The following is a 27636-nucleotide window of genomic DNA, read 5'->3' as shown; positions in this document are numbered from 1 at the left end:
AAGGTAATCAGATTTGTTTATCATTCTAATGGCCTCTTCAAAACTATTCTGGATTACTACTTTGGATCTATTCTACATTACTTGGCAACAACATACTCTGTAACAGATTAGGCAGTATAATCACATATGTTAACTTGAGAGTGCCCACACTCAATCTACTTATCGTGATGTGTTAAATCAATTACTGTTAGACATTATTTGTCTGATAATCTACCAAATCTTTGAATTGAAGAATTTGTGATTTAATTAATAGCTTGTTCAGGGTAATCAGACTTGTATATAATTCTAATGGCCTTCTTTTGAAAACTATTCTGAATTACAACTTTGGATCTTATATTACTTTGCAACAATCTACTCGGTGACAGATTAGGCAGTATAATCACATATGTTAACTTCAGTGCCCACACTGTATTTATTTATGGTTATTTGTTAAATCAAGTACTGTTAGACATGAAATAGGAAGTGTTTAACATAAATGTTATGGCTACTCACCATTGTAGCTCGCTCCTGGTCAATGATATGAGCCTCTTCTTGCAGTGGAAAACTTGCAGCCAACAAACACCGTGGAACCTAAAGGAATGAAATTAAACATTAACATTTCGCCCGGACCAACATTCACACGTACAACGCAACGCGGCTACACTTCTGCTATTACAAACGTAAATCTCCTTAAACACAACGAGTGTTACTTACCGTGTACGCTCTAGGCAAAATTGGATGTGATGCAATTCCAAATCTATCTGAAACGGCAGTTAAAAGTAGAGTTACATCAAGTTTTCTTTTTTAATCAACACAATCATTTACAACCGTTGACCAGAAAGAATCGTCGAAATTCGACGTCCCCCACAAACGCCACGCTCACTCGCTTTTCAGGGCAACAAAAGTACTTCTTTTTAAAAACGATGAGTTGTACTTACCGTGTACGCTCTGGACGGTCCAGTTGCAAGCAGAAAATAAAAATATTTCTCTTGTTAGTCGTATGTTACCATCCGCTGTGTCTTTGTCAACATCGCCGCCATTTTCCTACTTCCTGCTGCGAGCCACGCCCACGGATTTAAATTTGGGCGGAAGCTCTTTCCATTGGCGTCGTTTTCGCGTATAGCAAATCCGATTGGTTGGGAAGGGGGCACGGTTATGCAGCCGAGGAGTCCTGTGATCGGTGGGATGTAAAGTAGGCGTCGACGTCACGTCCGCGTCACGTGACCACGACGTGGCAGACGTCAAATAGCAACCGCTGTTTTGTTTAGTAGACTTACAGTTGTTATGCATTGACATAATGGCGCACACACCAAATAGATTTAAATAAATTAAATAATTCTTCTGCCCACTCTCTTTTAAACAAGTTAACTCTCCCCGCGGATTTGAGTTCCGGCGAAAGTTACGCCCATCGACGTCACGTATGTCACGTGACCACGACGTGGCAGATGTCATATAGCAACCGCTGTTTTGTTTAGTAGATTTACAGTTGTTATGCATTGGCATAATGGTGTGCACTCAAAATAGATTTAAATAAATTAAATATTTCTTCTGCCTACTCCCTTTTAAACAAGTTAACTCTGCCCACGTCCATTGACGTCTTGTCTGCGTCACGTGACCACGACGTCTGCCATTTCGAGAGCCCAATTGACACTCATAGTTTAAAGAAATGTGTTTGCCCATCCTACTTTGTGGAATTTCACCACATGCGCTTTTGACCAAAATACCAAATTGAACTCAAGTGAAGCCAACACGCACAACCCCCCCCCCCCCCACACACACACACACACACACAAATGTTGATATGAACATAAAAGAGCCGCATGCGGTTCGGGAGTTGCGGCTTGGCCAAACCTGTACTATACAACTTTATTTGTATAAAATTTTCACAACAGCTGTCACACAAACAAAGCGGGAAAAACCGAAGACGTGCGTGTTCCGCCCACGCTGGATTTATTTGCACCTTTGAAAAGACACCGTATTGCCGCAGATGTGGCAAAGAGTACTTTTGGGCATCTGAGACGGAAGGATGTCCAAAGCATCACGTCACCTGCTCTGGTAGGCATGGTGGTGGGACGTTGAGGTCAACCGCTTTGGGGTTGGCTGAATCTTTGATCGCAGGATGCCACACACTTGAAGACAGAAGCAGAAAAGCAGAGCTAAATGCAAAATGTACTCACCGGTGACTCCAATTTTTTTCCCCCCTGAAGAAACAGCTGGACGGGTGGCCCCGGCTGGCCAGTGGGACTCTTGTTATTCTGACCCTTTTTAGTGCGCGTTTGGGGCAACAACCGTTTTTTGTGGCGCTCTCTTCTGGTTCAAAAGTGCCCTGCATGTGAATTTGCTTTTCCTGCCTTCTGATTGGATGAGCGCCGGTGTGACGCGGTGCCTCTGTCACCGTGGCGGGGGGTATACGTTGGCATCGGAGCGTCTGCCAACGTCTGAGACCGGCTGGCGGTGTATCGGAGGTGTCGAGTGCGGTGCCGCTGGAGCTCACTCACCAGCTGGTGTTAGGGCCACAGAATGAAGGCCAAGGAGAAGAATAGAAAGAGAAACAGAAACTTCTCCTCCAATTGTTTGATTTGTCTCTTCTGAGCTTCGATGAATTCTTTCAGCTCTTTGTTCCTCTAGGACGGACAAATGGAAAGTGGCATTCAAAAGCCAGTAAGCGTGCAAGTAAGTGCCGGGCTGGCTTTGGGCCCTTACCTGTTGCGCGCTGTGCAGCAGATCCATTCTCTCTTGGAGGATGCAAGCGTCGCGCTCCCTCAACTCGCACATCAGGGCTCGCTTCCATTGGTCCACGGCGCTCCTAAGCTCTTCTCTCTGATCCGCCGTCAGCACGTCATTCACGCCAGCGTGGCTGGCTTTTTCGCCGTCCGTGGCGGGGCAGTCCCGCTGCGGTAGCGCCTCGTACAACATGGCCTCCAGCTCCAGGATCCTCTGGGCCGCAATCCTCGTCCATCAGTGGTCCGGCGGGAGATTTGAGGGCGGCTTACCTTATGAGCCTGGTCCATGGAACACTTCCTGAAGTCCAACTCTTCATCCAGGTAGCCCTTCTGCTTGCAGAACATATCCTAGCACAGCTCAAGGTCAGAATTGTTGGGGCACATTGCCGGAGTTCCCCTTGGCTGATGTCGCGTGTCTGTCTACCTTCTCACTTTCAATGTCCAACATCTTCTGTTGAAGTGCTGACTTGGTCACTTTGATGTATTCTAACCACTGAGGAAAGGCTGCTGTCACATAAGCAGAATGCGAGAGCGTGCGTGGACGTGCGCGTTACCTTCTCGGCTAGGGTGAGAAGGGTCCTGGCGTGAATCACGACCACCTGCTCCTCGTTGGTGAGATTCTGCAAGAGCCCAAAGGCACAGCGTCAACAAGCTTCTTTCAGCGCAAAGCCTTCCAAAAGTCACATTTGAGCCGCCGAGTCTCGTGGAGTGCGAACATAAGGAGTTCGACATACACTTACGGCGTTATAGCCCAGGATGTCCAGCTTCTTCATCAGATCACTGATGACGATGTCCGGGGGAAAGGCGCAAGGAGCAATGTAAGGTGTTCTGGGACCTCGGGTTAAGGTTAGGGTTGCGAGGGACGCCTTACCTACGCTCACGCCCTCGGCCTCGCAGTAGATCTGCAAAGGGCTGAGGCCGTCTGGGAAACGGACTTGCAGAAACTTCAAGACGGGGGAGCGCCACTCCCTCTCCTGAAAGGCAGAGGCATGCATCCGTCCGTCCGTCCGTCCGTCACATCTCTGGCCTCAACACGCTTGTGCGAGTCTTCCCACCTCCAGCTCCAGGATGCGGAACTCAAGCAGTTCGTTTTGGTCTCGGATATCCTGGATGTGCTCTTTCAGACGCGCTTCTTCCGCCTCCATCCGCCTGACCTGAAAAGACAGTCAGACCTCATCTGCGGGGCTTCCCGACAGGTGTGACGCCAAGCGACTCCGCCCAGCGCCTTTCTTTCCGTCACCTTTTCGGCCAACTGCTGATTGCTCTGACGCAGCAGCTGCTTCTCCTCCACCCACTTGACATTCTAGAAGAGACAAACGCGTGGACAGCTTTGGAATGTTGTGTCATTTTCATCCACAAATTCTTTGGTTGACTGGAAAATGACATTTGCTTTTCTCCGCATTTTCCCAGCCACGTTCGGGGGGGGGGGGGGGGGGGGGTTGGTCCAGTAATGCCAGACGGATGAGTGACTGAAGAATGTAGCTATTTTGTCTGAGAAAAAGGTGTGCTCATTGATGAGCTTACCTGTCCTTGTTGCTTCAGCGCTGACTCCAGATCTGCTACTCTGCTTTGATAGTGACCCATTTCTACCATCAGCTTTTCTCTGGTCTGAAAGGAGGAGGAGGGAGGCTCCTCCTCCTCCTTTCAGACCAGAGAACACCCGAGGCTGGGTGAGAACGGGGAGGCTGCGACCCGGCCGGGGGTTGCGGGAAGGGGCGCCACCTTGATCTCCTTCTCGGCGTCGTAGTCCCCTTTCGCTGGTCTGGGCTAGCAGAGCGTAGGCTCGTTGCAGCGCTTGATATTCTTGCGTCAGCTGGCGGTAGCGAAGCTCCGCCTCTTCATGCACACACCAATGCAACACAGCACTAGTACCAGAATCAGTCAGACCGGCGACAAAGCACCCGCGACGCAAAGACGAGTCCGATTCCAGGCTGAAGAGGAATGTTTGGTGCCAATACGCTGGCAGAAATGGCGGGCTACCTCTTCGGGTTCCGTGTCGGGGGTTCTGTCGGTGTGAAAAGACAAGGACGATCCGTCCGAGTCCACCAACACGTCTTCGTCGTAGCCGTAAAATGTTTCGATGACCTGCGGGCGCGGAAGCAAACATCTCTCTGAACAAACTGAAGCGACACCTCACGATGAATCGACGAGAGGAACGATAGCGAGAAAAAGGCCATTTCATCTTGCGCAACACCAAGCAGCCGCAAACAAACAGACTCACCTTGCAGGACCTCACGCTTTGTTCCTCCTCAGAGATTCTCGACGTCGGTATCGTAGCAGCAAATCTCTCTCCTGTCGACACAAATAATCCGCCTTTGAGATTCTTTGGATGCAAAGGGAACGAACGGCTCCGGCGCAGAAACAAACGCGACTCACAATGACATTTCTGACATGAGCTCCTGTCTCCAGAGCCTGAAAAACACGTCACCGGCGATGATTGGAGGGACGCTCGTCTTTTCCAAAAGTGACAACTACAGGGTTTTCCAGATTATCTTTATCGTATCATTGTGTTGCTTTGACTTTGACTGCGACCTGTAATAAATAATATTATTTATCCCTTATTTATCCCTATCGCTTATCCCTTCCTACACAAAGTCGTAAAACACCCCTTGCTATGTTTTGACTAGAGGTCAAGGGCTTCCTCTATTCAATCCACTCTTACACCCACCCTGTTTCTCTTAATTAAAATGCTCGTGCAGGAGCCGAGAGTCAGACTTCATTCGTACAACGGATGGACTCTCCACCTGCAGGTGTCCAAAAGAACTTACTTGTCTCCCGTGTGGTTCTTGCAAAATAAGTTGGAGCGAGCGCAACTCTAACAGGGTGCATTTTGCCACTAGCTGCCTACGGACAATGACGTCGCGCTCGCGGCTCATGGTTGACGGGCTGAGCAGCCGGGCAAGTCCGTCGTTTTCAGCGCACAGCGAGTGGCAAAGGCGCTGACAAAACGGGAGCTTTGAGCTGCTGAAAACGGCAAAACAAGTCTAAAGCGTGTTCAAACGCGTGCGCACAATGCTCCTGCTTGAAAGGTCGGAATTTAAGGGGCCAATTTTTTGGATGGCGGCCGCCGGCCAAGCTTTGGACGGAAAAGGTTTCCTGGCGACAGCGAGCGAGCGCGGCGCTGCCGTACGTGCACCGAGTCGCCTGCCTGAAGACCTTGGACAAGTCGTCGATGATGTGCCGCTGCTCCACAACTTGAAGGAACTCCATTTCACCGTCCTGCTGGCCGCAACCGCGGTCCAGGTCATTGAGCGAACTAGGCCTTCTCTGTGGAACACAAATGCAGTGGACTCTGTTGGCACGCCGCCGTTGTCCGCGTCGACTTACCAAGCTTGCCATCTCCTCGTTCTCCTGGGTGACAAAGCGCACTTTGTTTTCAAGGCGACACAGCACCAGCGAGAGTTCTTCATTCTTCCTGCTCAGGCGTTTGTTTTTGTACAGGAGTGGCAGAAACTGGCTTTCTGTTTCTCTCAGTCGCTTTAGCTGCAAGCATGAAGTGCGGGATGTGAAAGACGCACAACACGCGGGCCAGAACGTATCCATTCCTTTTGCATCGGTTTGAACGGAATCGTGGCTTTGGCTCCCAATAAAAGACATCTACCAGGCAACCGACTCGCCGCGCCGCTCAACTAATAAGCAAGCGCAATGGGTGCCTCGCTGGATGGCGCGCATCAAACGTAGCGCAAACCTTCAAGCGTGCCGTCAATAAATTACCAGTTCATTGCGCTCTTCAGAAAGCAGGGCGTTTCGATCCTCCAGTTTCCTGATGACTGCGCTGAGCTCAGCGATTTTCAGATGAAACCGTCGCGTGTCCCGATCCTCCTGAGACTGAAAACGCCCCGCAACACACACACACAAGCACTCGTTCAAAGTTCAAAACTGTTTTTGTGTTACCTTCCTCCAGCAACGAACTAAGTCATGCGTACTGCAACTGTGTGATGAGGTGGCTTACGCAATGAAGAGGATTGCTAGTAGCGGCGTTGACCCCACTTCCAGGGTAGTTTAGGCCCGCCCTTTGGGAATCCCTCAGGGCAGCGATCTGCTGCTCGGCAGCCTGAGTCTGCAGCTGAAGGCGGTGGACGTGGCCGGCCCCAGGGCTTCATCCAAAACACTAACCGCTCTGTCTTTCAGCTTGATCTCATCCGTCTGGATGTACAAACGGGGAGCGCTCAGGCAGGCGGGCAAACTCATTTGCCAGAATTGTGACAAAAACAAAGAGAGCAACCGGCCAATTTTGTTCTTGAATCGACTAGAACACCTTTGCTGTGACAAAAGCGAAGCGAGCAACCGGACATTTTCTTCTTGTGAAATAGAATAGAATAGAATGCCTTAGGTGTCATTGCACTGCAGGTATACAACGAAATTGGGAACATAGTCACGCACCGCGCATCTGATCAGTCCTACCAGTCGGCGGATCTCCCTCTCGCAGTCTCTCTTGGTTCGGCTCAGCTCCTCCCGATGCTGGTGATGAGCCGATCGGAGCTCGGCCGCTCGGGACTGCCAGGCCTGCTGGGCCGCTGCCAGGGCTTCTTCCGCGCTCCTGGTGGAGGCGACACCGCTCGGTCTCCCGACACCGCCGCGTCTCCTCCACCTCCGCCAGCAAAGCGCCCCCCCTCCTCACCTGAGCAGACATTGCGCCACACCGGGCCGTTGAGACCGCAACGGAGCGCCGCGACGCTTACTGGGGACAAGCTACACAATACGGTAGCGGCCGCATCGAAGCCCGACGTGGCGTGCGGATAGTCAGACACGGATAGAGCGGATCACCTTGTCCATGGAGCCGTCCCTCAGGCTGAGGACCAAGGCATTCAGTCGCTGGATCTCTCCATCTTTGATTTTGATCACTCTCATCAGCTCCATTTCATGCTGCCGCAGTAATGTCCTGGTAATGGCTAACTCTTTCTGCTTCTCCTCATGGAGTTTGCTTTTGAGTTCCGTCATGGCGGCGGTGGCACGGTGGTGCTCCGCCCGCAGGTCCTGACTTCTCTCTCTCTCCAGACAGCTGACCTGACATGACTTAGACTTAGACAAACTTTATTGTCATCTTGTCTGCACATGGTGCATACAAAACGAAATTCCGTTGCATACGTCTTACAACAAAGTAGTGATATTGCAGTTGAATAGAAGTAACATATCCTATGAAAATATATATATATACATATATACTATATATATATATATATATATATATATATATATATATATATATATATTAAAAATAAGTATAAAGTGCAGCAGTGATAATTATGCAATAGTGCAAGTAGGCAAAACAGTATTCAAGAGTGTGCAGAGGAATGCTAAACCATGTATTAAACTTCTATTTAAAGGGTTTATACAAGTTCAGTAAAGTTGGTAGTGCGAGATAGTGCAAGATAGAGGTCCGTAGTGTCATAAAGTACAGTTCTGTGAATGTGTGATGCAGAGTTCAGTTTAGAGCTCAACAGTTCTAGTGTTCAACAGTCTGATGACAGCAGGGAAAAAGCTGTTGCAGAACCTGGTGGACCTGCAGCGGATGCTGCAAACCTCTTCCCAGAGGGCAGCAGGGAGAACAGTCCATGGTGGGGGTGTGATGGGTCATTGATGATGTTACGGGCACGGGACATGCAGCGCTGAGATGAAATGTCCTGAATGGAGGGAAGAGGAGCCCCTATGATCCTCTCTGCTGTCCTCACCACTCTCCTCACGTTCTTCCAATCGGAGGCGGTGCAGCCTCCACACCACACAGAGAGACAGCTTGTCAGAATGCTCTCTATGGTGCTCCTGTAGAACGTCCTCATGATGGGTGGGGGCAGGTGGGCTCTCCTCATCCTCCGCAGGAAGTACAAGCGCTTCTGTGCCCTCTTGACCAGTGCCGTAGTGTTCATAGTCCAGGTGAGGTCTTCTGTGATGTGGACCCCCAGGAATTTGGTGGTGCTGACCACCTCCACAGCTGAGCTGTTGATGATCAGTGGAGCGTGGTGAGGCTGTTTTTTCCTGAAGTCGACGATGATCTCCTTCATCTTCTCCTCATTCAGGATCAGGCTGTTTTCTCTGCACCAGCCCACCAGCTGCTCCACCTCCTCTCTGTAGTCCAGGTCGTTGTTGTCTCTGATGAGCCCCACCACCGTTGTGTCGTCTGCTGACTTCACGATGTGATTGGTGGTGAACCTGAGGACGCAGTCGTGTGTCATCAGGGTGCACAGCAGGGGGCTCAGGACGCAGCCCTGAAGGGAGCCTGTGCTGAGGGTGATGACATCAGAGGTGTTCTGTCCGACCCGGACTGACTGAGGTCTGTTGGTGAGGAAGTCTAGCAGCCAGTTGCGAAGGGGGGTGTTGAAGCCCAGGTGTTCCAATTTTCCTACCAGATGCTGTGGGATGATGGTGTTAAACGCTGAGCTGAAGTCCAGGAACAGCCTCCGCACATGGGTGTTCTTCTCCTCCAGGTGAGCCAGGCTCAGGTGAAGAACGGAGGAGATGGCGTCCTGAGTGGAGCGGTTTTGCCGGTCGGCAAACTGGAACGGGTCAAATAATAGGGGGAGTCTGGAAACGATGTGACCTTTAAGCAGCCTTTCGAAGCACTTCATCATAACCGGAGTCAGTGCAACAGGCCGGTAATCATTAAATGAGGTGATTTGAGGTTTCTTCGGCACCGGAATGATGGAGGCAGTCTTAAAGCACGCCGGCACTGTGGCTTGGCCCAGCGAGGTGTTAAAAATGTCTGTGATGACCCCAGCCAGATGACTTGCACATTCCCTGAACACACGCCCAGGAATGTTGTCGGGGCCAGGGGCCTTACAGGGGTTGACTCTTCTCAGGGTCTTCAACACATCGGCGGAGTCAAGGCAGAGTACCTCCTCTTCCTGATGGGGGACAGTTTTAACTGCTGGAGTGCCGTTTAGTGCCTCGAACCTCCCAAAGAAGTTATTTAGACCATTTAGAAAGTCAGCATCAACTACACCCACCGGGGGGGGGGAGGGTGAGTTGTAGTCTGTAATCGCCCGTATGCCTTGCCACATACTCCTGATGTTTTTGACGTCGTGGAAACGATCCTGAAATTTTCGACTGCGGTCTCGCTTCGCTATCCTGATGGCACGGTTCAAGTTGGCTCTCGCTGTCCTCAGTGTCTCCTTGTCGCCAGACTTGAAGGCAGAGTTCCGCGCTCGTAGCGTTTGACGTACCTCCTCAGTCATCCAGGGTCGTTGGTTGCCCCGGGTGATGATATTCTTAGTGGTGCTGACGTCCTCGGTGCATTTGTTGATGTAGGCTGACACAGTCATGGCACACGCATGTCTAATCTACATCGGGAAAACTGGGAGGGAGGGAGGCAGGCAGGGAGGCAGGCAGGGAGGCAGGCAGGGAGGCAGGCAGTGTCTGTCTGTTGAGGTTTTCACCTTGTTCTTCTCCTGCTGAAGTTCTAACTGGACGTCCATCAGTTTGGTTCTCAGCTCGTCATTGGCGGCCTGAAGGGCGTCCGTTCGCTCCGCCTTGGCCCGCCCTGCCGGAGCTCGTTTGGACATCTCTTACTCGAGTCTCGCCCGGTCGTCAGTCAGAGATCACAACATTTGTACCTGGAGAGCACAAACGCAGCGCTGTTTTCCACTGGCTTCGAACTCAACTTCAATCGGTACCGTAACTTACAACATCATAAACATAGAACTAGCTTGACTTATTCATTGAATAAATGCATTTGGTTCTTCAAAACTGCATCACGCAACATAGCGTGACCGAGACGGCCGTTATCCACCTGCGTGAAGTTATTTGGTGAAATGAATGAGATGTTTAAGACACCATCGTTCTGTCTCTATGTAGATGAAGGTAAATAATCGATTGCTGAAGGTCCAAAGGTGTTGTGATAAACAAATAAACATATTAGTGATTAGTGACATATTTGTGATAAACATATTAGGCAGGATAATCACATATGTTAACGTGACTGCCCACACTGTATTTATTTATGGTTATTTGTTAAATCGAGTACTGTTAGACATGAAATAGGAAGTGTTTAACATAAATGGAAGACGAAAGGGGTACTCACCATTGTAGCTCCTGCTGGTCAATGATACGAGCCTCTTCTTGCAGTGGAAAACATACAGCCAACAAACACCGTGGAACCTAAAGGAATGAAATTAAACATTAACATTTAGCCTCAACCAACATTCACAGATACAACGCAACGCAAACTACACAAACGTAAATCTTTTTAAACACAATGAGTTGTACTTACCGTGTACGCTCTAGACGGTCCACTTGCAAGCGGAAAATAAAGATATTTCTGTTGATAATCGTCGTGTTTGTATCCGGTGTCTCGCTCAAGGCCATTGCGCCCACAGATTTGAATTTTGGCGAGAGTTCAGCCTATTGACGTCATTTCCGCGGTGTAATACCCGCATATCTGAAACGGCAAAGTTAAGAGTAGAGTTAAATAAAGTTTTTAGTCAACGCAATAATTTACAACCGTTGACCAGTCGAAATAATCGTCGAAATTTGGCGTCTGTGGCTGGAAGCAGACGCCGAGTTCGACATTCCTCCCAAACGCCACACTCCCTCGCTTTTCAGGGCTAAAAAAAAACAGTTGTAATTACCTTGTACGCTCTAGACGGTCAAGTTGCAAGCTGAAAACAAAAATATTTGCCTTGTTAGTCATCGTGTTACTAACAGCTGTGTCTTGTTTGCCAGAACTGCCGCTTTCCTACTTCCTGTTGCAAGCCACGCCCACGGATTATAATTTTGCCGTGAGTTCCGCCTATTGACGTCATGTCCGCGTCACATGACTGCGACGTAATATTATCTAAAACTGTTTGTGCGGTATTGTGTTGTTCTGTGCGGTATTGTGTTATTCTGTGCGGCGTCGTGTTGTTCTGTGCGGCGTCGTGTTGTTCAGTGCGACGTCGTGTTGTTCAGTGCGGCATGGTGTTGTTCAGTGCGGCATGGTGTTGTTCAGTGCGGCATGGTGTTGTTCAGTGCGGCATGGTGTTGTTCAGTGCGGCATAATGTTGTTCAGTGCGGCATAATGTTGTTCAGTGCGGCATGGTGTTGTTCAGTGCGGCATGGTGTTGTTCAGTGCGGCATGGTGTTGTTCAGTGCGGCATAATGTTGTTCAGTGCGCCATAATGTTGTTCAGTGCGGCATGGTGTTGTTCAGTGCGGGATGGTGTTGTTCAGTGCAGGATGGTGTTGTTCAGTGCGGCATGGTGTTGTTCAATGCGGCATGGTGTTGTTCAGTGCGGGATGGTGTTGTTCAGTGCGGCATGGTGTTGTTCAGTGCGGCATAATGTTGTTCAGTGCGGCATGGTGTTGTTCAGTGCGGCATGGTGTTGTTCAGTGCGGCATGGTGTTGTTCAGTGCGGCATGGTGTTGTTCAGTGCGGAATGGTGTTGTTCAGTGCGGCATGGTGTTGTTCAGTCAGGGATGGTGTTGTTCAATGCGGGATCGTGTTGTTCAGTGCGGGGTGGTGTTGTTCAGTGCGGCATGGTGTTGTTCAGTGCGGCATGGTGTTGTTCAATGCGGCATGGTGTTGTTCAGTGCGGGATGGTGTTGTTCATTGCGGCATGGTGTTGTTCAGTGCGGCATGGTGTTGTTCAGTGCGGCATGGTGTTGTTCAGTGCGGCATGGTGTTGTTCAGTGCGGCATAATGTTGTTCAGTGTGGAAAGGTGTTGTTCAGTGCAGGATGCTGTTGTTCAGTGCGGCATGGTGTTGTTCAATGCAGGATCGTGTTGTTCAGTGCAGCATAATGTTGTTCAGTGCAGCATGGTGTTGTTCAGTGCGGCATGGTGTTGTTCAATGCGGCATGGTGTTGTTCACTGCGGGATGGTGTTGTTCAATGCGGGATCGTGTTGTTCAGTGCGGCATAATGTTGTTCAGTGCAGCATGGTGTTGTTCAGTGCGGCATGGTGTTGTTCAGTGCGACATAATGTTGTTTAGTGCGGCATAATGTTGTTCAGTGCGGCATAATGTTGTTCAGTGCCGCATGGTGTTGTTCAGTGCGGCATGGTGTTGTTCAGTGCGGCATGGTGTTGTTCAGTGCAGGATGGTGTTGTTCAGTGCGGCATGGTGTTGTTCAATGCGGCATGGTGTTGTTCAGTGCGGGATGGTGTTGTTCAGTGCAGGATGGTGTTGTTCAGTGCGGCATGGTGTTGTTCAGTGCGGAATGGTGTTGTTCAGTGCGGCATGGTGTTGTTCAGTGCGGCATGGTGTTGTTCAGTGCAGGATGGTGTTGTTCAGTGCAGGATGGTGTTGTTCAATGCGGGATCGTGTTGTTCAGTGCGGCATGGTGTTGTTCAGTGCGGCATGGTGTTGTTCAGTGCGGCATAATGTTGTTCAGTGCGGCATGGTGTTGTTCAGTGCGGCATGGTGTTGTTCAGTGCGGCATGGTGTTGTTCAGTGCGGCATGGTGTTGTTCAGTGCGGCATAATGTTGTCCAGTGCGCCATAATGTTGTTCAGTGCGGCATGGTGTTGTTTAGTGCGGGATGGTGTTGTTCAGTGCAGGATGGTGTTGTTCAGTGCGGCATGGTGTTGTTCAATGCGGCATGGTGTTGTTCAATGCGGGATCGTGTTGTTCAGTGCGGCATGGTGTTGTTCAGTGCGGCATGGTGTTGTTCAGTGCGGCATAATGTTGTTCAGTGCGGCATGGTGTTGTTCAGTGCGGCATGGTGTTGTTCAGTGCGGCATGGTGTTGTTCAGTGCGGCATGGTGTTGTTCAGTGCGGCATAATGTTGTCCAGTGCGCCATAATGTTGTTCAGTGCGGCATGGTGTTGTTTAGTGCGGGATGGTGTTGTTCAGTGCAGGATGGTGTTGTTCAGTGCGGCATGGTGTTGTTCAATGCGGCATGGTGTTGTTCAGTGCGGGATGGTGTTGTTCAGTGCGGCATGGTGTTGTTCAGTGCGGCATAATGTTGTTCAGTGCGGCATGGTGTTGTTCAGTGCGGCATGGTGTTGTTCAGTGCGGCATGGTGTTGTTCAGTGCGGCATGGTGTTGTTCAGTGCGGAATGGTGTTGTTCAGTGCGGCATGGTGTTGTTCAGTGCGGGATGGTGTTGTTCAATGCGGGATCGTGTTGTTCAGTGCGGGGTGGTGTTGTTCAGTGCAGGATGGTGTTGTTCAGTGCAGGATGGTGTTGTTCAGTGCGGCATGGTGTTGTTCAATGCAGGATCGTGTTGTTCAGTGCAGCATAATGTTGTTCAGTGCAGCATGGTGTTGTTCAGTGCGGCATGGTGTTGTTCAATGCGGCATGGTGTTGTTCAGTGCGGGATGGTGTTGTTCAGTGCGGCATGGTGTTTTTCAGTGCGGCATAATGTTGTTCAGTGCGGCATGGTGTTGTTCAGTGCGGCATGGTGTTGTTCAGTGCAGGATGGTGTTGTTCAGTGCGGCATGGTGTTGTTCAATGCAGGATCGTGTTGTTCAGTGCAGCATAATGTTGTTCAGTGCAGCATGGTGTTGTTCAGTGCGGCATGGTGTTGTTCAGTGCAGGATGGTGTTGTTCAGTGCAGGATGGTGTTGTTCAATGCGGCATGGTGTTGTTCAGTGCGGGATGGTGTTGTTCAGTGCAGGATGGTGTTGTTCAGTGCGGCATGGTGTTGTTCAGTGCGGAATGGTGTTGTTCAGTGCGGCATGGTGTTGTTCAGTGCGGCATGGTGTTGTTCAGTGCAGGATGGTGTTGTTCAATGCGGGATGGTGTTGTTCAGTGCGGGATGGTGTTGTTCAGTGCAGGATGGTGTTGTTCAGTGCGGCATGGTGTTGTTCAATGCGGCATGGTGTTGTTCAGTGCAGGATGGTGTTGTTCAGTGCGGCATGGTGTTGTTCAATGCGGCATGGTGTTGTTCAATGCGGCATGGTGTTGTTCAGTGCGGCATGGTGTTGTTCAGTGCGGCATGGTGTTGTTCAGTGCAGCGTAATGTTGTTCAGTGCGGCATGGTGTTGTTCAGTGCGGAATGGTGTTGTTCAGTGCGGCATGGTGTTGTTCAGTGCAGGATGGTGTTGTTCAGTGCGGCATGGTGTTGCTCAGTGCGGCATGGTGTTGTTCAGTGCGGGATGGTGTTGTTCATTGCGGCATGGTGTTGTTCAGTGCGGCATGGTGTTGTTCAGTGCGGCATGGTGTTGTTCAGTGCGGCATAATGTTGTTCAGTGCGCCATAATGTTGTTCAGTGCGGCATGGTGTTGTTCAGTGCGGGATGGTGTTGTTCAGTGCAGGATGGTGTTGTTCAGTGCGGCATGGTGTTGTTCAGTGCGGCATAATGTTGTTCAGTGCGGCATAATGTTGTTCAGTGCGGCATAATGTTGTTCAGTGCGGGATGGTGTTGTTCATTGCGGCATGGTGTTGTTCAGTGCGGCATGGTGTTGTTCAGTGCGGCATGGTGTTGTTCAGTGCGGGATGGTGTTGTTCAGTGCAGGATGGTGTTGTTCAGTGCGGCATGGTGTTGTTCAGTGCGGCATGGTGTTGTTCATTTCGGCATAATGTTGTTCAGTGCGGCATAATGTTGTTTAGTGCGGCATGGTGTTGTTCAGTGCGGGATGGTGTTGTTCAGTGCGTTATAATGTTGTTCAGTGCGGCATGGTGTTGTTCAGTGCGGCATGGTGTTGTTCAGTGCGGCATGGTGTTGTTCAGTGCGGCATAATGTTGTTCAGTGCGGCATAATGTTGTTCAGTGCGGCATGGTGTTGTTCAGTGCGGGATGGTGTTGTTCAGTGCGGGATGGTGTTGTTCAGTGCGGCATGGTGTTCAATGCGGAATGGTGTTGTTCAGTGCAGGATGGTGTTGTTCAGTGCGGCATGGTGTTGTTCAGTGCGGCATAATGTTGTTCAGTGCGGCATGGTGTTGTTCAGTGCGGCATGGTGTTGTTCAGTGCGGCATGGTGTTGTTCAGTGCGGCATAATGTTGTTCAGTGCGGCATGGTGTTGTTCAGTGCGGCATGGTGTTGTTCAGTGCGGCATAATGTTCAGTGCGGCATAATGTTGTTCAGTGCGGCATGGTGTTGTTCAGTGCGGGATGGTGTTGTTCAGTGCAGGATGGTGTTGTTCAGTGCGGCATGGTGTTCAGTGCGGGATGGTGTCTTTCAGTGCGGCATGGTGTCGTTCAGTGCGGCATGGTGTCTTTCAGTGCGGCATGGTGTCGTTCAGTGAGGCATGGTGTTGTTCAGTGCGGCATGGTGTTGTTTAGTGCGGCATGGTGTTGTTCAGTGCGGGATGGTGTTGTTCAGTGTGGCATGGTGTTCAGTGCGGCATGGTGTTGTTCAGTGCGGTATCGTGTTGTTCAGTGCGGTATCGTGTTTCTCAGTGCGGTATCGTGTTGTTCAGTGCAGTATCGTTGTGTTGTTCGTATTGTGTTTAACACTTAGCCTCTAACACTTAGCCTCTAACACTTAGCCTCTAGCATCTAGAAGGTAAATAAATAGGAAGGAAGGACTCACCGGTGACGTCTTCGCCCACGTCCAAGCGTTGTACTTTGTATTTTCATCCTTCTGACAGTGGAAAACATAGCCAACAAACACCGTGGAACCTAAACGAATGAAAGAAAACTATCATTTGGCCACAACCAACATTCACAGATACAACACAATGTGACGTGCGGGGTTGAGGTTAAAGGTTGAGTGAAGGGCCCTCGTTTTAAACTACTTTTTTGAAAAGGATTGGGAACAAGTAAGACGTATTTAATTTATTTAATGGGAAGTAGTAAGAGCTATTGAATTTAATCTATGTATTATATTCTATTGTATTGTATTCTGTTGTATTCTTTTGGATTGTATTCACACTAACCCCACTAAAACTTCAGCCCACAAAAACTCGCCTCTGGCGCCTAGCCTCTGGCACTTAGCCTCTAACACTTAGCCTTTAACACTTAGCCTTTAACACTTAGCCTTTAACACTTAGCCTAGAAGGTGAATAAATAGGGTTAAAGGTTGAGTGAAGGGACCTCGTTTTAAACTACTTTTTTGTAAAGGAGTGGGAACAAGTAAGACGTATTTAATTTATTTAATGGGAAGTAGTAAGACTTATTAAATTTATTTAATCTACTTTTCTTCCCAGGCAAAATTTGATGTGCTGCAATTCCAAATTTCCAAAGTGAATGAAGGAATGAAGTCCTTTAAATTATGATTTTGTATAAATACTAGGCATTAACACAAAATCGACGGCACAAAATGGGCAGACTTTACTTGTTTGAAAAGGACTGGTTACAAGACAGACTTTTTTAATTTATTTAATGGGAAGAAGACTTATTTAGTTTAATTGATCTATTTTTGTTCCCTGGCAAAATTCGATTTGCTGCAATTCCAAATTTCCAAAGTGAATGAAGGAAAGAAGTCGTTTAAATTATGATTTTGTTTAAATACTAGGCATAGACACAAAATCTACGGCACAAAATGGGCAGACTTTACTTGTTTGAAGAGGACTGGTTACAAGACAGACTTTTCTGATTTATTTAATGGGAAGAAGACTTATTTAGTTTATTTAATCTATTTTTGTTCCCTGGCAAAATTGGATTTGCTGAAATTGTATTTTGCCAAATCTTGCCTTGAGACCTGATAGGAAGTATTAAACGCTTAGTTAAATCAATACAAGTTGGTAATAAGAGCGAGTAATGTTGGTTGAACCGATGAATGAAGGTTGAAAGCAATTTAAATTATGACTTTGTATAAATACTAGATATTAACAGAACATCTACTGCGCGAAATGGGCAGAGTTTACTTGTTTGAGAAGGAGTGGCTTATTCAAAACTAAGATTTATTTAATCTGTTTGTTCCCAGGCAAAATTGGATGTGATGCAATTCCAAATTTCACCACATGATGGTGCCCAATTTTGACTTCATAGGACATATTAAACACTTAGCTTGTTATTATGTTCAAGGTAATCAGATTTGTTTATTATTCTAATGGCCTCTTCAAAACTATTCTGGATTACTACTTTGGATCTATTCTACATTACTTGGCAACAACATACTCTGTAACAGATTAGGCAGTATAATCATATCTGTTAACTTGAGAGTGCCCACACTCAATCTACTTATCGTGATGTGTTAAATCAATTACTGTTAGACATTATTTGTCTGATAATCTACCAAATCTTTGAATTGAAGAATTTGTGATTTAATTAATAGCTTGTTGTTATGTTAAGGGTAATCAGACTTGTATATAATTCTAATGGCCTTCTTTTGAAAACTATTCTGAATTACAACTTTGGATCTTATATTACTTTGCAACAATCTACTCCGTGACAGATTAGGCAGTATAATCACATATGTTAACTTCAGTGCCCACACTGTATTTATTTATGGTTATTTGTTAAATCAAGTACTGTTAGACATGAAATAGGAAGTGTTTAACATAAATGTTATGGCTACTCACCATTGTAGCTCGCTCCTGGTCAATGATACGAGCCTCTTCTTGCAGTGGAAAACTTGCAGCCAACAAACACCGTGGAACCTAAAGGAATGAAATTAAACATTAACATTTCGCCTCGACCAATTTTCACACGTACAACGCAACGCGGCTACACTTCTGCTATTACAAACGTAAATCTCCTTAAACACAATGAGTGTTACTTACCGTGTACGCTCTAGACGGTCCAGTTGCAAGCAGAAAATAAAGATATTTCTGTTGATAATCGTCGCTGCTCAGTGGCTCACGGCCATCGCGCCAACAGATTTGAATTTTGGCGGAGGTTCGGGCAATTACGTCATATCCACGGCACATGACTGCGACGTAATACCCGCTTATCTGAAACGGCAGTTAAAAGTAGAGTTACATCAAGTTTTCTTGGAACCTAAACGAATGAAAGAAAACTATCATTTGGCCACAACCAACATTCACAGATACAACACAACGTGCGGGGTTGGGGTTAAAGATTGAGTGAAGGGCCCTCGTTTTAAACTACTGTTTTGAAAAGGAGTGGGAACAAGTAAGACGTATTTAATTTATTTAATGGGAAGTAGTAAGACTTATTAAATTTATTTAATCTACTTTTCTTCCCAGGCAAAATTTGATGTGCTGCAATTCCAAATTTCCAAAGTGAATGAAGGAATGAAGTCCTTTAAATTATGATTTTGTATAAATACTAGGCATTAACACAAAATCGACGGCACAAAATGGGCAGACTTTACTTGTTTGAAAAGGACTGGTTACAAGACAGACTTTTTTAATTTATTTAATGGGAAGAAGACTTATTTAGTTTAATTGATCTATTTTTGTTCCCTGCCAAAATTCGATTTGCTGCAATTCCAAATTTCCAAAGTGAATGAAGGAAAGAAGTCGTTTAAATTATGATTTTGTTTAAATACTAGGCATAGACACAAAATCTACGGCACAAAATGGGCAGACTTTACTTGTTTGAAGAGGACTGGTTACAAGACAGACTTTTCTGATTTATTTAATGGGAAGAGGACTTATTTAGTTTATTTAATCTATTTTTGTTCCCTGGCAAAATTGGATTTGCTGAAATTGTATTTTGCCAAATCTCGATTTGAGACCTGATAGGAAGTATTAAACGCTTAGTTAAATCAATACAAGTTGGTAATAAGAGCGAGTAATGTTGGTTGAACCGATGAATGAAGGTTGAAAGCAATTTAAATTATGACTTTGTATAAATACTAGATATTAACAGAACATCTACTGCGCAAAATGGGCAGAGTTTACTTGTTTGAGAAGGAGTGGCTTATTCAAAACTAAGATTTATGTAATCTGTTTGTTCCCAGGCAAAATTGGATGTGATGCAATTCCAAATTTCACCACATGATGGTGCCCAATTTTGACTTCATAGGACATATTAAACACTTAGCTTGTTATTATGTTCAAGGTAATCAGATTTGTTTATCATTCTAATGGCCTCTTCAAAACTATTCTGGATTACTACTTTGGATCTATTCTACATTACTTGGCAACAACATACTCTGTAACAGATTAGGCAGTATAATCACATATGTTAACTTGAGAGTGCCCACACTCAATCTACTTATCGTGATGTGTTAAATCAATTACTGTTAGACATTATTTGTCTGATAATCTACCAAATCTTTGAATTGAAGAATTTGTGATTTAATTAATAGCTTGTTCAGGGTAATCAGACTTGTATATAATTCTAATGGCCTTCTTTTGAAAACTATTCTGAATTACAACTTTGGATCTTATATTACTTTGCAACAATCTACTCCGTGACAGATTAGGCAGTATAATCACATATGTTAACTTCAGTGCCCACACTGTATTTATTTATGGTTATTTGTTAAATCAAGTACTGTTAGACATGAAATAGGAAGTGTTTAACATAAATGTTATGGCTACTCACCATTGTAGCTCGCTCCTGGTCAATGATACGAGCCTCTTCTTGCAGTGGAAAACTTGCAGCCAACAAACACCGTGGAACCTAAAGGAATGAAATTAAACATTAACATTTCGCCTCGACCAATTTTCACACGTACAACGCAACGCGGCTACACTTCTGCTATTACAAACGTAAATCTCCTTAAACACAATGAGTGTTACTTACCGTGTACGCTCTAGACGGTCCAGTTGCAAGCAGAAAATAAAGATATTTCTGTTGATAATCGTCGCTGCTCAGTGGCTCACGGCCATCGCGCCAACAGATTTGAATTTTGGCGGAGGTTCGGGCAATTACGTCATATCCGCGGCATTTGACTGCGACGTAATACCCGCTTATCTGAAACGGCAGTTAAAAGTAGAGTTACATCAAGTTTTCTTGGAACCTAAACGAATGAAAGAAAACTATCATTTGGCCACAACCAACATTCACAGATACAACACAACGTGCGGGGTTGAGGTTAAAGATTGAGTGAAGGGCCCTCGTTTTAAACTACTGTTTTGAAAAGGAGTGGGAACAAGTAAGACGTATTTAATTTATTTAATGGGAAGTAGTAAGACTTATTACATTTATTTAATCTACTTTTCTTCCCAGGCAAAATTTGATGTGCTGCAATTCCAAATTTCCAAAGTGAATGAAGGAATGAAGTCCTTTAAATTATGATTTTGTATAAATACTAGGCATTAACACAAAATCGACGGCACAAAATGGGCAGACTTTACTTGTTTGAAAAGGACTGGTTACAAGACAGACTTTTTTAATTTATTTAATGGGAAGAAGACTTATTTAGTTTAATTGATCTATTTTTGTTCCCTGCCAAAATTCGATTTGCTGCAATTCCAAATTTCCAAAGTGAATGAAGGAAAGAAGTCGTTTAAATTATGATTTTGTTTAAATACTAGGCATAGACACAAAATCTACGGCACAAAATGGGCAGACTTTACTTGTTTGAAGAGGACTGGTTACAAGACAGACTTTTCTGATTTATTTAATGGGAAGAGGACTTATTTAGTTTATTTAATCTATTTTTGTTCCCTGGCAAAATTGGATTTGCTGAAATTGTATTTTGCCAAATCTCGATTTGAGACCTGATAGGAAGTATTAAACGCTTAGTTAAATCAATACAAGTTGGTAATAAGAGCGAGTAATGTTGGTTGAACCGATGAATGAAGGTTGAAAGCAATTTAAATTATGACTTTGTATAAATACTAGATATTAACAGAACATCTACTGCGCAAAATGGGCAGAGTTTACTTGTTTGAGAAGGAGTGGCTTATTCAAAACTAAGATTTATGTAATCTGTTTGTTCCCAGGCAAAATTGGATGTGATGCAATTCCAAATTTCACCACATGATGGTGCCCAATTTTGACTTCATAGGACATATTAAACACTTAGCTTGTTATTATGTTCAAGGTAATCAGATTTGTTTATCATTCTAATGGCCTCTTCAAAACTATTCTGGATTACTACTTTGGATCTATTCTACATTACTTGGCAACAACATACTCTGTAACAGATTAGGCAGTATAATCACATATGTTAACTTGAGAGTGCCCACACTCAATCTACTTATCGTGATGTGTTAAATCAATTACTGTTAGACATTATTTGTCTGATAATCTACCAAATCTTTGAATTGAAGAATTTGTGATTTAATTAATAGCTTGTTCAGGGTAATCAGACTTGTATATAATTCTAATGGCCTTCTTTTGAAAACTATTCTGAATTACAACTTTGGATCTTATATTACTTTGCAACAATCTACTCGGTGACAGATTAGGCAGTATAATCACATATGTTAACTTCAGTGCCCACACTGTATTTATTTATGGTTATTTGTTAAATCAAGTACTGTTAGACATGAAATAGGAAGTGTTTAACATAAATGTTATGGCTACTCACCATTGTAGCTCGCTCCTGGTCAATGATATGAGCCTCTTCTTGCAGTGGAAAACTTGCAGCCAACAAACACCGTGGAACCTAAAGGAATGAAATTAAACATTAACATTTCGCCCGGACCAACATTCACACGTACAACGCAACGCGGCTACACTTCTGCTATTACAAACGTAAATCTCCTTAAACACAACGAGTGTTACTTACCGTGTACGCTCTAGGCAAAATTGGATGTGATGCAATTCCAAATCTATCTGAAACGGCAGTTAAAAGTAGAGTTACATCAAGTTTTCTTTTTTAATCAACACAATCATTTACAACCGTTGACCAGAAAGAATCGTCGAAATTCGACGTCCCCCACAAACGCCACGCTCACTCGCTTTTCAGGGCAACAAAAGTACTTCTTTTTAAAAACGATGAGTTGTACTTACCGTGTACGCTCTGGACGGTCCAGTTGCAAGCAGAAAATAAAAATATTTCTCTTGTTAGTCGTATGTTACCATCCGCTGTGTCTTTGTCAACATCGCCGCCATTTTCCTACTTCCTGCTGCGAGCCACGCCCACGGATTTAAATTTGGGCGGAAGCTCTTTCCATTGGCGTCGTTTTCGCGTATAGCAAATCCGATTGGTTGGGAAGGGGGCACGGTTATGCAGCCGAGGAGTCCTGTGATCGGTGGGATGTAAAGTAGGCGTCGACGTCACGTCCGCGTCACGTGACCACGACGTGGCAGACGTCAAATAGCAACCGCTGTTTTGTTTAGTAGACTTACAGTTGTTATGCATTGACATAATGGCGCACACACCAAATAGATTTAAATAAATTAAATAATTCTTCTGCCCACTCTCTTTTAAACAAGTTAACTCTCCCCGCGGATTTGAGTTCCGGCGAAAGTTACGCCCATCGACGTCACGTATGTCACGTGACCACGACGTGGCAGATGTCATATAGCAACCGCTGTTTTGTTTAGTAGATTTACAGTTGTTATGCATTGGCATAATGGTGTGCACTCAAAATAGATTTAAATAAATTAAATATTTCTTCTGCCTACTCCCTTTTAAACAAGTTAACTCTGCCCACGTCCATTGACGTCTTGTCTGCGTCACGTGACCACGACGTCTGCCATTTCGAGAGCCCAATTGACACTCATAGTTTAAAGAAATGTGTTTGCCCATCCTACTTTGTGGAATTTCACCACATGCGCTTTTGACCAAAATACCAAATTGAACTCAAGTGAAGCCAACACGCACAACCCCCCCCCCCCCCCCCCCCACACACACACACACACACACAAATGTTGATATGAACATAAAAGAGCCGCATGCGGTTCGGGAGTTGCGGCTTGGCCAAACCTGTACTATACAACTTTATTTGTATAAAATTTTCACAACAGCTGTCACACAAACAAAGCGGGAAAAACCGAAGACGTGCGTGTTCCGCCCACGCTGGATTTATTTGCACCTTTGAAAAGACACCGTATTGCCGCAGATGTGGCAAAGAGTACTTTTGGGCATCTGAGACGGAAGGATGTCCAAAGCATCACGTCACCTGCTCTGGTAGGCATGGTGGTGGGACGTTGAGGTCAACCGCTTTGGGGTTGGCTGAATCTTTGATCGCAGGATGCCACACACTTGAAGACAGAAGCAGAAAAGCAGAGCTAAATGCAAAATGTACTCACCGGTGACTCCAATTTTTTTCCCCCCTGAAGAAACAGCTGGACGGGTGGCCCCGGCTGGCCAGTGGGACTCTTGTTATTCTGACCCTTTTTAGTGCGCGTTTGGGGCAACAACCGTTTTTTGTGGCGCTCTCTTCTGGTTCAAAAGTGCCCTGCATGTGAATTTGCTTTTCCTGCCTTCTGATTGGATGAGCGCCGGTGTGACGCGGTGCCTCTGTCACCGTGGCGGGGGGTATACGTTGGCATCGGAGCGTCTGCCAACGTCTGAGACCGGCTGGCGGTGTATCGGAGGTGTCGAGTGCGGTGCCGCTGGAGCTCACTCACCAGCTGGTGTTAGGGCCACAGAATGAAGGCCAAGGAGAAGAATAGAAAGAGAAACAGAAACTTCTCCTCCAATTGTTTGATTTGTCTCTTCTGAGCTTCGATGAATTCTTTCAGCTCTTTGTTCCTCTAGGACGGACAAATGGAAAGTGGCATTCAAAAGCCAGTAAGCGTGCAAGTAAGTGCCGGGCTGGCTTTGGGCCCTTACCTGTTGCGCGCTGTGCAGCAGATCCATTCTCTCTTGGAGGATGCAAGCGTCGCGCTCCCTCAACTCGCACATCAGGGCTCGCTTCCATTGGTCCACGGCGCTCCTAAGCTCTTCTCTCTGATCCGCCGTCAGCACGTCATTCACGCCAGCGTGGCTGGCTTTTTCGCCGTCCGTGGCGGGGCAGTCCCGCTGCGGTAGCGCCTCGTACAACATGGCCTCCAGCTCCAGGATCCTCTGGGCCGCAATCCTCGTCCATCAGTGGTCCGGCGGGAGATTTGAGGGCGGCTTACCTTATGAGCCTGGTCCATGGAACACTTCCTGAAGTCCAACTCTTCATCCAGGTAGCCCTTCTGCTTGCAGAACATATCCTAGCACAGCTCAAGGTCAGAATTGTTGGGGCACATTGCCGGAGTTCCCCTTGGCTGATGTCGCGTGTCTGTCTACCTTCTCACTTTCAATGTCCAACATCTTCTGTTGAAGTGCTGACTTGGTCACTTTGATGTATTCTAACCACTGAGGAAAGGCTGCTGTCACATAAGCAGAATGCGAGAGCGTGCGTGGACGTGCGCGTTACCTTCTCGGCTAGGGTGAGAAGGGTCCTGGCGTGAATCACGACCACCTGCTCCTCGTTGGTGAGATTCTGCAAGAGCCCAAAGGCACAGCGTCAACAAGCTTCTTTCAGCGCAAAGCCTTCCAAAAGTCACATTTGAGCCGCCGAGTCTCGTGGAGTGCGAACATAAGGAGTTCGACATACACTTACGGCGTTATAGCCCAGGATGTCCAGCTTCTTCATCAGATCACTGATGACGATGTCCGGGGGAAAGGCGCAAGGAGCAATGTAAGGTGTTCTGGGACCTCGGGTTAAGGTTAGGGTTGCGAGGGACGCCTTACCTACGCTCACGCCCTCGGCCTCGCAGTAGATCTGCAAAGGGCTGAGGCCGTCTGGGAAACGGACTTGCAGAAACTTCAAGACGGGGGAGCGCCACTCCCTCTCCTGAAAGGCAGAGGCATGCATCCGTCCGTCCGTCCGTCCGTCCGTCACATCTCTGGCCTCAACACGCTTGTGCGAGTCTTCCCACCTCCAGCTCCAGGATGCGGAACTCAAGCAGTTCGTTTTGGTCTCGGATATCCTGGATGTGCTCTTTCAGACGCGCTTCTTCCGCCTCCATCCGCCTGACCTGAAAAGACAGTCAGACCTCATCTGCGGGGCTTCCCGACAGGTGTGACGCCAAGCGACTCCGCCCAGCGCCTTTCTTTCCGTCACCTTTTCGGCCAACTGCTGATTGCTCTGACGCAGCAGCTGCTTCTCCTCCACCCACTTGACATTCTAGAAGAGACAAACGCGTGGACAGCTTTGGAATGTTGTGTCATTTTCATCCACAAATTCTTTGGTTGACTGGAAAATGACATTTGCTTTTCTCCGCATTTTCCCAGCCACGTTCGGGGGGGGGGGGGGGGGTGGGGTGGGGGGGTTGGTCCAGTAATGCCAGACGGATGAGTGACTGAAGAATGTAGCTATTTTGTCTGAGAAAAAGGTGTGCTCATTGATGAGCTTACCTGTCCTTGTTGCTTCAGCGCTGACTCCAGATCTGCTACTCTGCTTTGATAGTGACCCATTTCTACCATCAGCTTTTCTCTGGTCTGAAAGGAGGAGGAGGGAGGCTCCTCCTCCTCCTTTCAGACCAGAGAACACCCGAGGCTGGGTGAGAACGGGGAGGCTGCGACCCGGCCGGGGGTTGCGGGAAGGGGCGCCACCTTGATCTCCTTCTCGGCGTCGTAGTCCCCTTTCGCTGGTCTGGGCTAGCAGAGCGTAGGCTCGTTGCAGCGCTTGATATTCTTGCGTCAGCTGGCGGTAGCGAAGCTCCGCCTCTTCATGCACACACCAATGCAACACAGCACTAGTACCAGAATCAGTCAGACTGGCGACAAAGCACCCGCGACGCAAAGACGAGTTCGATTCCAGGCTGAAGAGGAATGTTTGGTGCCAATACGCTGGCAGAAATGGCGGGCTACCTCTTCGGGTTCCGTGTCGGGGGTTCTGTCGGTGTGAAAAGACAAGGACGATCCGTCCGAGTCCACCAACACGTCTTCGTCGTAGCCGTAAAATGTTTCGATGACCTGCGGGCGCGGAAGCAAACATCTCTCTGAACAAACTGAAGCGACACCTCACGATGAATCGACGAGAGGAACGATAGCGAGAAAAAGGCCATTTCATCTTGCGCAACACCAAGCAGCCGCAAACAAACAGACTCACCTTGCAGGACCTCACGCTTTGTTCCTCCTCAGAGATTCTCGACGTCGGTATCGTAGCAGCAAATCTCTCTCCTGTCGACACAAATAATCCGCCTTTGAGATTCTTTGGATGCAAAGGGAACGAACGGCTCCGGCGCAGAAACAAACGCGACTCACAATGACATTTCTGACATGAGCTCCTGTCTCCAGAGCCTGAAAAACACGTCACCGGCGATGATTGGAGGGACGCTCGTCTTTTCCAAAAGTGACAACTACAGGGTGTGTCAGGGTTTTCCAGATTATCTTTATCGTATCATTGTGTTGCTTTGACTTTGACTGCGACCTGTAATAAATAATATTATTTATCCCTTATTTATCCCTATCGCTTATCCCTTCCTACACAAAGTCGTAAAACACCCCTTGCTATGTTTTGACTAGAGGTCAAGGGCTTCCTCTATTCAATCCACTCTTACACCCACCCTGTTTCTCTTAATTAAAATGCTCGTGCAGGAGCCGAGAGTCAGACTTCATTCGTACAACGGATGGACTCTCCACCTGCAGGTGTCCAAAAGAACTTACTTGTCTCCCGTGTGGTTCTTGCAAAATAAGTTGGAGCGAGCGCAACTCTAACAGGGTGCATTTTGCCACTAGCTGCCTACGGACAATGACGTCGCGCTCGCGGCTCATGGTTGACGGGCTGAGCAGCCGGGCAAGTCCGTCGTTTTCAGCGCACAGCGAGTGGCAAAGGCGCTGACAAAACGGGAGCTTTGAGCTGCTGAAAACGGCAAAACAAGTCTAAAGCGTGTTCAAACGCGTGCGCACAATGCTCCTGCTTGAAAGGTCGGAATTTAAGGGGCCAATTTTTTGGATGGCGGCCGCCGGCCAAGCTTTGGACGGAAAAGGTTTCCTGGCGACAGCGAGCGAGCGCGGCGCTGCCGTACGTGCACCGAGTCGCCTGCCTGAAGACCTTGGACAAGTCGTCGATGATGTGCCGCTGCTCCACAACTTGAAGGAACTCCATTTCACCGTCCTGCTGGCCGCAACCGCGGTCCAGGTCATTGAGCGAACTAGGCCTTCTCTGTGGAACACAAATGCAGTGGACTCTGTTGGCACGCCGCCGTTGTCCGCGTCGACTTACCAAGCTTGCCATCTCCTCGTTCTCCTGGGTGACAAAGCGCACTTTGTTTTCAAGGCGACACAGCACCAGCGAGAGTTCTTCATTCTTCCTGCTCAGGCGTTTGTTTTTGTACAGGAGTGGCAGAAACTGGCTTTCTGTTTCTCTCAGTCGCTTTAGCTGCAAGCATGAAGTGCGGGATGTGA

The sequence above is a fragment of the Syngnathus floridae genome, chromosome 18 (assembly GCF_059516105.1).
Source record: "Syngnathus floridae isolate MCC-2025c chromosome 18, RoL_Sflo_1.0, whole genome shotgun sequence".
Lineage (NCBI taxonomy): Eukaryota > Metazoa > Chordata > Actinopteri > Syngnathiformes > Syngnathidae > Syngnathus > Syngnathus floridae.
The sequence above is the reverse complement of the archived record's forward strand: the minus strand, read 5'-3'. Positions refer to the sequence as shown.